The following is a 12699-nucleotide window of genomic DNA, read 5'->3' as shown; positions in this document are numbered from 1 at the left end:
ATAGAATTAGGGATGAACAAGAACACGAGCATAGACGCATGAAGGATACAAAAATGAAAATGCTAGTTTCTCAGACAGTACCAGCAGATGGTCACAAAAAGGGTGTGACACATTCTGGTGATTCTGCAGTTCCTGTAAAAGGAACCTGCAATTACTGTAAACAACTAGGCCATTATGTACACGATTGTCCAGTCCTGAAACGTAATATAGCTACAGGCATTGCAAAGGAGAGACCACGATTAGTTAGACAAGATCAGAATGAACAAGGAGCTACACAGCATGGACAGTCCATGCCAGTTCAGCAACAGTCCATGCCAGCTTCACAGCAACCCATACAGTTTGTGCCAGCTGCACCACCGTTGCCTGCTACTGCCACACAAACCACAACACGACAAATGTATCAGACTGCACAGTATGAATATCCTGAGTATCAGCGTTACGCATGAACCAGCCTAGAGAGGGAAGTTGACTTACCGCTTATCGAGATTCCTGTAGATCAAGAAGGACCTTATGTACATAGTGAATTATTAGGTCAAGATAGAAAATTCTTACTCGATACAGGGGCAAGTCGAACAACCATAAAACGTAGTGAAGTTCCAGGGGCACCCCTCTCAGGCTCTCAAAATGTTTCCCTTGGTTTTTCAGGAAAACCTGTTGTTAATGAAGTATCACAGCCTCTACCACTTACGATAGGACCTTTGACACGAACTACAGATTTATTGCTTACTAAATCATGCCCAGAAAATCTGTTAGGAATTAAAACTCTGAAAGCACTAGGAGCCATAATATGTTGTTCTCCGGAAGGAGTAAGGTTGTTTTTACGTGATTTTAAAGGTCACTATGTGTCTAGGGACATGGATCCCCGACTACAGATTTTACCAGTACATCTATGGGCACAAGGCCCTACGGATGTTGGCTGCATGAACATTACACCCTATCGAGTCACACTGAAAGCAGGAGTGGTACTACCACGAATGCGACAATACAAGTTACCGCATGATGCTGTAGTGGCTTTGCTGAAAATCATTGATGAGCTGATTGCCCAGGGAGTAGTTGTAGAAACAGACTCCAATGTATGTAATTCACCGATAATTCCGATTCTTAAACGAACTGATCCTACTGCCCCACCAGTGTACCGATTGGTTATTGATTTGCGTGAACTAAACAAGTGTATTGTACCACAATTCCCTGTGGTCCCTGATATATCATCATTGTTGACAGCAATTGATTCCGAAGCAACATTCTTTACTGTAATTGATCTCAAGAATGCCTTCTTCAGCGTCCCAATAGATCCGGACAGCCAATATTTGTTCGGATTCAGTTTAAATGGGCGCAGTTTTAAATTCTCACGCGCTCCCCAAGGATTCACAGAAAGCCCCAGCATTTACAGCCAAGCACTGAAACGAGAACTTGACAGTATCCACATGCCAGTCAATACTGCACTGCTTCAATATGTCGATGATCTGCTGATCACAGCGAGAAGCGAGCCAGAATGTGAAAAAGCTTCTCTGACAGTTTTACATTTCCTAGCCGACAAGGGGCACAAGGTGTCTCCTTCTAAGCTGCAATTCTGTGTCCAGCGAGTTATTTATCTTGGTCACTCGCTGTCCAAGGAGGGAAGGCAGCTTACACCAGATCGCATCCAGTTAATTGCTAACATGTCAATACCCCAGACACAAAAGGAGGTGCGGGCTTTCATAGGCCTCACTTCATATTGTAGGCAGTGGATCCCTCAGTACGCATTTCTAGCAAAACCACTCATTCAGTTAACCACACAGGAGGCAGCCACATCGACTATTCTCCCTTGGACTCAGGAACATACACAAGCTTTTGAAAGCCTAAAGGAAGCTTTATGTCAAGCACCTGTTTTAGCAACACCATGTTATAGCAAACATTTTACACTCTTTGTTACAGAACGCGAAGGTACTGCCTTGTCAGTACTCACTCAGGATCAAGCAGGATCACGCAAGCCATGTGCTTATTTTTCCAGTACATTAGATTCCGTAGCTCAGGCTTTGCCTGCATGCCTGAAATCAGTGGCAGCGACAGCTTTAGCAATCAGACAAAGCGATGCCATAGTATTAGGACACCCATTGACAGTACAAGTACCACATGCAGTAGAGGTTCTTGTGAACCGAACACAGACACAACACTTGACCATAGCAAGACTTACCGGTTATGAACTGACATTATTTCAACCACACATAGAGATCCGACGGTGTAATACATTGAATCCTGCTACACTATTACCTGTAATTGGAACAGACCCACTAGCTCATGATTGTGTTGAAATCATTGAAATAAAGACGAAACCTAGACAAGATTTGACAGACGTTCCATTGTTAGATCCAGACCTGACGTTGTATGTAGACGGATCGTGCATGAGAACAAGTACAGGAGATTTAGTGGCCGCGTATGCAGTCACAACAGACACTGAAGTTATTGAGACAAATTGTATAGATACTTTGTCAGCCCAAGCAGCAGAACTTATTGCTCTAACACAAGCCTGTATTCAAGCCACAAATAAGAAAGTTAATGTATACACTGACTCACGTTATGCATTCGGAGTTGTACACGACTTCGGCGTGCTGTGGCGAGAGAGAGGTTATTTAACCTCCCATGGTGCCCACATTCAGCACGGACCCCTCATTCATGCCTTGTTAGACGCAATACATCTACCCACTGCTATATCGATTATGAAATGTAAAGCACACACGAAGGTTACTGATATCATTTCTCAAGGCAATGATTTAGCTGACAGAACAGCTAAACAGACTGCTCAGAATCACACATTAGACATGACAAAGCCAATAGTTCAGGCACCAACACAATGTATGACAATTAAGGATCCCGCACTTGACGTAATTGACATACAGACACATGCCACAGCAGAAGAAATAAAGAAGTGGACTGAACTAGGAGGGATCCAGACAGATCAAGGATGGATGACGAAGGAGAAATCTGTATGGTTTCTCCCTGATTCCATGGTTCAAGCCATTATAGCTACAGTTCACAGTCCAGCACATTTAGGAGAGAAGGCTATGCTAGACAGCATTCAGCACATTTGGTTCAACAAACATTTACGAGCAGCAGCTAAACAAAAAGTTCGTACCTGTATGATATGTTGTCAGTTCAATCCAGGAAAGGGTGTTCCCGTAGAGCAGGGTGGATTTCAGCCTCCTGACCATCCTTTTGAAGTCCTCCAGATGGATTATATTCAGATGGAACGTTGTCGAGGATTCAAATATGTTCTCGTAGTTGTCTGCGCTCTCTCCCGTTGGACAGAGGCGTACCCCGTATCAGATTACACGGCCCCGACTACTGCCAAACAGTTAGTTCGAGAATTCTTCCCACGGTACGGGCTACCACGTGTTGTATATTCAGATAACGGCCAGCCTTTCTCATCCGAATTAATGAAACATGTCTCACTTTTGTTGGGATATCAGTGGAAATTCCACTGTGTCCGACACCCCGAGGCAGCAGGTCTCGTGGAACGACATAATCAAACTTTGAAAATCAGATTGTCTAAAATATGTAAGGAGAAGGGTGTTGACTGGATAGTAGCCTTACCAGTTGCACTATTTTACATGAGAATGGTAGCACACTCTCGAGCAGGGCTATCCCCTTATGAAGTGATCTTTGGCAGACCACCGAATATGTGGGGGACGCCTATACCACGTAAAATAACTGATGTTGACTGTAATATGCTGACAGATTACCTGGCTTCCTTGATGTCTGCACTACAATCTTGTCGTTCACAGGTAGTCGCAGCTTTTCCCGACAACACCGAGGTGAAACCCCATGACGTGGTTCCTGGGGACTTCGTGCTCGTCAGGAATTTCGATAGGAAAAGCCAATTGGACCCCAGGTGGAAGCTCCCTAAACAAGTCCTGTTGACAACAAGAACAGCCGTGAAGATCGAAGGGAGGAAGGGCTGGGTGCATTCCAGCCATATAAAGAAGTTTCATGGACTTCCTCCTGATATGAACAATACTTCCCGTGCATCTTCTCCCATTGACTCAAAGCTACCTTTGGCTGAGGCCAGTAGCTCCGAACTCTATAAGCAAAAACTTAGGCCCAGGCCTACACTGTCGGACGATTTGATTGTTTAAGTCCTCTCCAAGGTGAAGCGGTTGAATCTGTCCCGACATGTATCCCTTAGGTCTGAATCATGAAGAGTCCAGAATCATAATGAAAAGACATGCATACTGTAAATTACTGCGTAGCCACTGTATTGTGACTTTATTAATTTTGTTTTTCTTAAGTTTTATAATAGTTACTGCAAGTATATTATTGCATATGTATTATCCTGTTTCTAAACGTGCTTTCAATATAACTGATGAACATTCTTTTAGTGACCTACCGCCACATGAATTATCTTATAGACTTGCGCTGCGCAATAACACCTTCATTAGTATGTTACATCATTCCCATCAGACTAGTAATGCCACCAATTGTTGGGTGTGTGGCCGACTCCCTCCCTATCAGAATAACAAAGGAGTTCTGCCTTTCTTTCCACATCCGTTCACACACAATGGCTCCTGTGGAGCATGGTTTAGTTTATTAAATTCCATAGACCCAGACACAGCAGTTTACCAACAACATTGGATATGGGGAAATCTGAATCTAGTTTTATTCAAAGTCTGTCACCCTAATAAGGAGGGTCACCCCAGTAGAACAGGAACTGAATTAGAAAATGAAGTGTATAAATTAGGTAATTTTAAGCCTAATCTTATGATTTTGAATGTCAAATCCGAAGTTGAACTAATTCTGCCCACTATGTCTGTATTTCCAGTTAAGGGTGACTTATGTGTGAGAAAAGTTGGTTCCATACATATGGGCCATAGCCAATGCGTTACTACAGTAGAATATAGTGATCAAGGTAAATCCTCATTTAGAGCTTCTCGCCATTCTTACTTTATATGTGGTCAGACGGCATATATGCGTCTGCCTCTAGATTGGGATGGTACCTGTTACATAGCATTCCTTCTGCCACCTGTTTTCCTAGCTCCCCCTGATTATTATCGAAATGTTCATTTAGTACACAAAAGAGAGCGTAGAGATCTCCCAGTTGTCGATTATACTGAGACGGCATGGGACAAGTATGTAGATTTCAATAAAGGTATCTTTCCCTATATAGGTACCATATCAAATAGTAAGCTGATACGCAGACTCACCAAGACTCTTGAAGCTGTAGTAAACGAGACTATAGCCGCCCTAGGCAATCTGACAGAGGAACAATCAGTGATGAGAATTGTTGTTCTCCAGAATCGTCTTGTCCTTGACGTCATCCTGGCCGATAGGGGCGGAGCTTGCAGGGTCATCGGATCCAGCTGCTGCATATTCATACCAGAAAATTCGCCATCTGTATATAAAGCTATAACACGCCTTCATAAGATTGTAAGCCAGATACACGAAAATCCAGGCACTTGGACGTGGTCCGGGTGGTTTTGGAGTGTGATATCAGCCTGGGGATGGAGAGTTCTATCCTTCCTAGGTATTGGCCTTCTTATGCTTTTCAGTTGTTGTTTATGCCTGCAATGTGGACCAGCGATTTGTGGTCTGTGTGCCACATCATGCATTCCATATCACAGTTCTCGTTCAAAATACCGGAAGAAGAAGGAAGAAGAAATGATGCTCCATGAGCAAATCGATGGAATGATGAAGATTGATATCTCTTGAAGGGCAAGTAGGGGACAAGGAGGGAATGTGGAAATGTGGATTTTCCTGATCAGCTATGTCCCCTATCTTGGACCCCAACGGTTCTATATGCATGTTACAAGTACATGTATGTTCCCTCCAGTTCCAGTTTCTAAGACGCAAACATACGTGTGTCTACCGTCGACATGTTCTCTGTCAGATCCGCCATGAATGGGCTGGATATTCGATTCCTAAGTATGAAAGGCCACCGACTTTTTATGGCTAAGCTACTCCATTTTTGCAGTTCAGGCAGAGTAGGCCCGATTCTGTCCTCAAAGCCTTTCCCTGCTCTCTGCCTCTGACAGCATCAGTTTGAGCTCGCATCTGTATCCATGAACTTTGTCCTACTCCCTGTGCAGCTAACGGTGCCTGCCTCGGCCAGTTTTCGCCTGCCTGCCAAGAAGCTGTATTTCACCTTCGAATTATCTATTTTGCTCTTCAGCCGATGCATTCCTGTCTAGTGATTTAGGTAAACATTTCCTTTAGCTCACAAGCAAAGGACTCAGCCTTTCCGTCCTCCTGCAAGTGATTCATAGCCCTGCTGCCATGGAAAGTTTTCTGCCCCTCGCATCTCATATAGACACTTAGGCGTTTGTGCACGCACACAGTCAGTATAGACTAGATTCTGTCCGAGAGTCCTTCCTTGTGGATAACATAGTTCTCTAAACATAGGATGTTAGATATGATTTGGGATTAGGTTGACTTGACCCCCCAGACTTCTCGTCTCCACATGTAGAGCTAAATGTCAAGTCCCCTTCACCCCCTAGTTGCACGTCAATCACACGTCATACTGCTGCGCGCGCATCTATGTTAAGTATTATCTTATAGATCCACCTATGTATTACATCATAGCCAATCATGTTCCTTCTTACTCATTATTACACCCATTTTCGGCTACGCACACCAAACGTCAATGTCCTTATCGATTGTTACGCCTACTGTATTCACTTCATTGTGATGTATGTATTATAAAAGTTACTGCTTGTCAATAAAGTATTGTACTTCACTTCCTGAACCCTCGTGGTGACGGAACCTGAAGGCCGCGACTCGAGTCGGCCATTTTTTATGGAATAAAGCCCATTTAGAAAACCTCTTATACCACGGATTCTGCCTCTTGTTATTCTGAGCTATTTTTATTTTTTTTTAAAGATTCCGTATGAAATTCAGTATTAGGTAAAAAAGAATATTTACCACAATCCATTCACCCTTTCACTTATCAATTCATCAATCCATCATCCATCATTTCACTCATCCATCCACCCATTCTTTCTCTCATCATCCATACATTCACTCTTTCATTCATCCATTCACCCTTTGACTAATCCATCCAGCCATCCACCCATTCCTTCACTTACTCTCTCACCCACCTTTTCACATTAATTGTGAGCTGAGCCTTCGTCTGCAGAGTTGCAGACAGAAGAGACCAATCGGGAACTCACCCCTCACTGTAGTTCCTAAAGCAAAGGGAGAGGTTCAAGATGCCCCTGCACATAGTCAATGTGAAACCTTGGAAGTCATGCATGATGCACAGTGCTAGGACGTGAGGTGACTGTGGCATGGAGTTGTTTCCAGGGCTTTAAGTGGGATTACAAAACTGTGGGGTTTCTCCAAAGGGAGTGTTCAATGTAATTAAGGGCATAGCTTAAAACACCTACGCTAAAAATCTGTGCTTAGCATAGTGTGCCGCCCGACTGGTATTCTGCTACTTCTGTTATTGCATCCAGATATACAATAAATCACACCTACAACAAGCCAGGACTATTGGCTTTGTCAATTGTTGTTAGTTTCATAAAATAAAAAAGCAGAAACAATGGCTTCCTTGAATATAATATTGAAAATGCATCAGTTCTAAAATGATGAGACAGTGAAAGAACTATAACCCTTTGTTTTAAACTTCTTTTACCACCTTATTTTGATGAACTGGATTCTCTCGTAGCAGCATGGGCGTTTTCCTACATTTCTTCCTTCTGGAGGAGACCACCACATACTTTACCAGCCAGACTGGGCCCATTGTCATTTTGTATGTGGCAATCAGCCGTATACAGAATGACAATGGGCGAGGTGGGGCTGCTCAGAGGAGTGCGAGGCATTGAGGATTCTCACAGGGGGCAGTGCTGTTCCCCAAAGGCCAAAATTACGGACATAAGGCGTCCGTAAAAGGGATCACCAAGGACAACGGACGTGAGGTCCCAATTACGGACGGTCCGTGAAATTTGCGGACAGTTGGTCACCCTACAAGAGTGTAACGCCGGTCTTTGTCTAAAACCATTTGCTATACAGCCACCACTGCCTTTGCTGCCATGACACCCGAGGCGTGTGAGGGGCAGAAATAGCGCCTTCACCCTCCAAATACCCCTTCCTCCCGTCGCTCCGGCCTGCCTGACTGGTGGTCTTGCCCCGTCATGGACATCTGGGTAACTAGGACGTCATCCGTAGGCTACGCCAACGTGCCTGTTCCTGACTTCACACGTTGTTTGTGAAACAAACCTCTGCGCGCGGGGCAGACACTTGGGCTCGCTCCGTCGTCGACAGGCACCTCGGACAAAGTAAACAAAACAGTAACATGACAAGAAACCACGGCGCATGGGAAATGCACGTACCGTCCTCACGTCCACACGGGGCTCCACTACTGGCTTCTGTGGAGCGCTGACCCTCCCACGGCCGAAAGCGGTTCCAAGCCGGGTCCGTAGTGATTTCAGCCCGCCGTGCTTGGCCTGTTTTCAGCCTCTGCGCTTCCTGGTTCCTCCCCTGACTGTCCTGTCCCATTCACTCGGAAGCTCCTCCAGGTACCCGGCGGTATGCAATGCAACATAATTGCTGCGGGTGTGACTCACCTGGCAGGAAGGCTGGCTGAATTCGCACGTTGCACTTTCTGTTTCCCACCCACCTGAGAGGCAGCCTTTGGTATCTGTTCTAGGAACCTGACCAGACTTCCACCCAGGAAGATCTCAGGTGAGACGGGAGCTGTTTTAGGGAACCCTGGACATCATAACTCCTCCGCAGGTAAGGATAAGGGTAACTTCTGGGAATTCCCTGCATCACACGTCAGTGCCTGTGTGAGTGATTCACAGGCTTAAGTTCAACCAGACTCCAAGGGAGGGCCTGCCTGTACCTGCCATGAAAGTGCACTTCCAGCCTTCGGGCGCCGGCTGTCGCCGCTCCCATGGTATATAACATTTACAACCTGGTGGTTAACCATGATGGACGTAACAGTGCAAACCTTTACAATGCAGCTCAGTACGAGGGCCCTGTTAGGTGATTTACAACGCAGGTAATATTCTTTCAGTTACATAATGTTTATATCACTTAAACCAAGCATTGGCTAAGCCAACGTCTCACCCATGCATTGACTTTTCCCATCATTGCCTCTTATTTATGTTGTAGAGCAGCATGGCCAAACATTTGAAAAAAACGCTTTGACGTGGCCAGCGCTGGCCAAGTCACAGTGCTTTTTTTCTTACGGCGAGTGAGGTTAAACAACATGGACAACGGGAGGGTGTGAGGTAGAAGCAACACTGACAAGGACTATGGAGGATGAAGAAAATAGTACCTCAATCACAGCATGAGCAGCAGAAGGACAGTAATTAAGATGAAGGAATCAGTACTTGGTCCATGCACCAGACAAAAGAAAAGGAAGTGAAGCCGGCATGCATTGTCCAATTAGGAAGCAGTTAATAAGTGTGACACTGAAGCTAACAAATGGTAACCAATGGGCGGGCTCCTAGATCCATGTTGTACACAATATAACTTGCAAGCAACAGCGCTTGTGCTCTGTGTTAGGCAAGATCTAAAAAGGAAGGGTTAAGTGATGGGATGGGATGTTAATGACTTTGGTGTGGTAAGAAGTAATGTTCATGGTTGGGTAGAGGTAAAGGGAGCTAAAGGATTGTTAGGATTTAGAGGTGGGTAGAGTAAAGGGAGGTAAGTGTTACTGAGGTTTCTCGCCATTAAAAAACAAGAATTTGCAATACAATAGGGTTCGCATTCATGCGAGTTTGAGCTTTTGCCATTGTAAATGACAATGCCTATTATTTATGTTTTGGGTAAAGAAAAGGCATCGTCATTTACAATACTAATAGCTTAAACTCTCGCAAATGCTAGACCTATTGCATCATAGTAAAGGTCCTTCTCAACCGCTTGTTAGATTATAAATATCAGAGGGACAGACCGAGCTGCGACGTCTACAAAGTAGTGATAAATAGTGCAGTGAAGAAGATGTGTAAGTGTTGTAAATTACACAGACACAAAGTGTGAAGTGAGAGTTACATATGATCCGAGCTATAAACACTAACAAAGCGCTCTAACACCTTTTGCACTGTGATTACACTGTCACGACTCAGGAGGAAGAGCGGGAGGGGGGCTATTTCCTGCCCTCTCCGTGATTTGAGTTTGGAATGTGGCATTGCATAATATCATTGCTATGTTTGGCCTAATAAACACTCCAGCTGTAGTAGGGTCCTGGCTTCACCTCCTGGTGCAGGGCGGCTGTGCTTTATGGCACGCATGGAGGGAGGGAGGGATGGTCTCGGCTGCAGCTCCGACCTCGTACAGTGCCCCTGCTGTTACTAGTGAGCGAGAGGCGCTGAGGTGGTGGTATTGGTGGTGGTGGTATTGGTGGTGGTAGTGGTACTGCTAGTGGTGGTGGTGGTGCTGGTGGTACTGGTGGTGGTGGTACTGATGTATTGGTACTGGTGGTGGTGGTATTGGTAGTGGTGGTGGTACTGGTGGTATTGGTGGTGGTACACGTGTTTTGGTGGTCATGGTGGTGGTGGTACTGGTGGTGGTGGTGATACTGGTACTGGTACCGGTGGTGGTGGTACTGGTACTAGTGGTGGTACTGGTGGTCGTTGTGGTACCGGTGGTGGTTGTACTGGTGGTGGTGGTAGTGGTGGTACTGGTGGTGGCGCTGGTGGTGATGGTGGTACTGGTGGTGGCGGTACTGGTGGTGGCGGTGGCACTGGTGGTGGTGGTGGGACTGTTACTGGTGTTGGTATTGGTGGTGGTATAGGTGGGGGTGGCACTGGTGGTACTGGTGGTGGTGGCACTGGTGGTGGTGGTAGTGGTGGTGGTACTGGTGGTGGTAGTGGTGGTGGTACTGGTGGTGGTGCTTGTACTGCCAGTGGCGGCTGGTGACATCTGGAAGTGGTGAGGCGTAAAAGTTGAGGTGGGGTGCACAGCGACGAGCGAGCGTGCCGGAGCAACCTTATGGGTGTTCGGAGGGGATGTCCCCCCGAGAATGTTTTTTAAAAAGAGCAGGCAAATGGTGCGTTTTCAAGCAAATTTGACAAAGCAAGGTTAATAAAGCAATTCAACTGTTCGTCTGCATTAGGAGCCACAAAGCTGTAAAAGTTTACTTATTTTACAAACATATTTTTTCTGCTTTTTTCACAAAAGCACTAGAATAAAGAGCACATTAACATGAACAAATACCTATTCACATAAAATGAAAACGTTAAATAGAAAGTAAAGGACAAAAAAGCATATTCTGCTTCTGCATAGCCACAGCCTATGCATGGCATATAAATTGTTTACCTAAAAAATGACACCAGCTAGTTTTATAGCAGTTGCAACTCTTCTAACCGAAGAACGCATGGATATTAGGCCACAGACTGGGTGACATTAACAGAGAAAGGCAATTCAACCCGTTGGGACGTCAGCAGACAGAGGAGTTTGATGCCTGAGAAGACACTTCCTTTGTTAATTAGTAAGTCTACTATTATGTGCGTTGGGGCAGGCACAGACCTGCTAGCTGCTGCCTGTATTCAGAACGGTGCCATTTATGCCTTTCCTGCATTTCCGCCAAAATCCGAATTAGTCTGTTTTTGTTTGAAGAGACGTGTTAAAAGCCTAAAGTTTTCTGCCCAGTAGGTCTGTCAACTTTGCAGGAAATGTTCCCGGATCAGTCAATACAGTTACGGGGTTTTCTGTACAGGGCAGGGATTTCATTTCTTATTATTAAAGTCTACAAAAAATGGGCATACAAATAGAAAAGGGGATACCATTTTAGGAAATGCTAAACATTGAGACCTACACAAATAAACAAAAGTCCACTATATTAAAAAAAAAGTAGTGCTGAGCACATACTGTTGTGGATATGTCTCTCACAAAAGAGGTGGAAAATCGTGAAAGATATTAAAATAGACAGGATTTTCTGTTGTATTCCCAATTCTGAAAGCTCTATCCATTCAGGAAAAATGTGTGTAATGACAAAGGCCTTGAGGAAAAAGGCAAGTGTACAATAAGCTCTGGGAAAGTTGATGATAGTGGGTAGCAGGCAAATGGATGATCTAGGGCATATTTCACCAGTTTTTTAAGTCTATGTGGTAAAGGCATGCTCTGTGTGTAACACCATAAAAAGTTTCAATTTTTCCTGGTCCAGCCTTCGAAAAAAAATGGGTTGTTATTATTACATAAGAATGTTAACGTTTTTCAACACAAAATCAGTGTTTTACCACATACAAGTACAAGTATGAAATCATCTTTATTAATGGTGCTACATTCAAGTGTAATGAACTCTGGTGAATTTTCTGTCCCTTTAGATTAATGTCCTCCTCGTCACTGCCCTCTTGTATCCACCCCATGGCCCTTGCCTGCTGCTACTCATCTCTTCCCAGCTCGCTACTCCTTTTGCTTTTCTCCTTCCCATGTCTTTCCTTTATTCCCCACAATTTGCCTCGCATGTCTCCCTTTGTCTCACCCATCTCTGTCCATTTCATTCCCTTTCCCACCACAAGGTGCCCCCTCGTCAGCTCCTTTCTTGATGCCCTTCCCCTGCCCCAATTTCCTCCTTTTTCTAATTCTCGAGGTTTCTGAGTCACTTCCCTTATTCCGGTGCCCTTTATCTGCCCCCCCCTTGTATCTACACTTCTTTCTCCTGCACTCCCCATCTGCCCCATGCTCCTTCGTCGCCTTATCTTTTTCCCCAGCTCTGTCTCTCTCTGTGCCTCCTGCCATGTCTCCCCCTATCGTTCCCTCCTTCTTCTTCATAAGTATTCCTAC

The 12699-nt window shown here is 44.9% G+C and overlaps 1 protein-coding gene across 1 annotated transcript in view; it reads right to left on the bottom strand.

Moving 5' to 3' along the window:
- The window catches only part of BCL2L12 (BCL2 like 12), a 177497-nt gene extending 169060 nt beyond the window's left edge, over nt 1–8437 (bottom strand). Inside the window, exon 1 of the mRNA XM_085616166.1 lies at nt 8301–8437. The gene's annotated coding sequence lies outside the window, so the exon portion shown is untranslated. The remainder of the gene's footprint in view (nt 1–8300) is intronic.
- Between the last annotated feature and the right edge of the window lie 4262 nt (nt 8438–12699).

This window comes from Triturus cristatus, chromosome 7, assembly GCF_964204655.1.
Source record: "Triturus cristatus chromosome 7, aTriCri1.1, whole genome shotgun sequence".
Lineage (NCBI taxonomy): Eukaryota > Metazoa > Chordata > Amphibia > Caudata > Salamandridae > Triturus > Triturus cristatus.
This window is presented reverse-complemented; position numbering and strand designations above follow the sequence as displayed.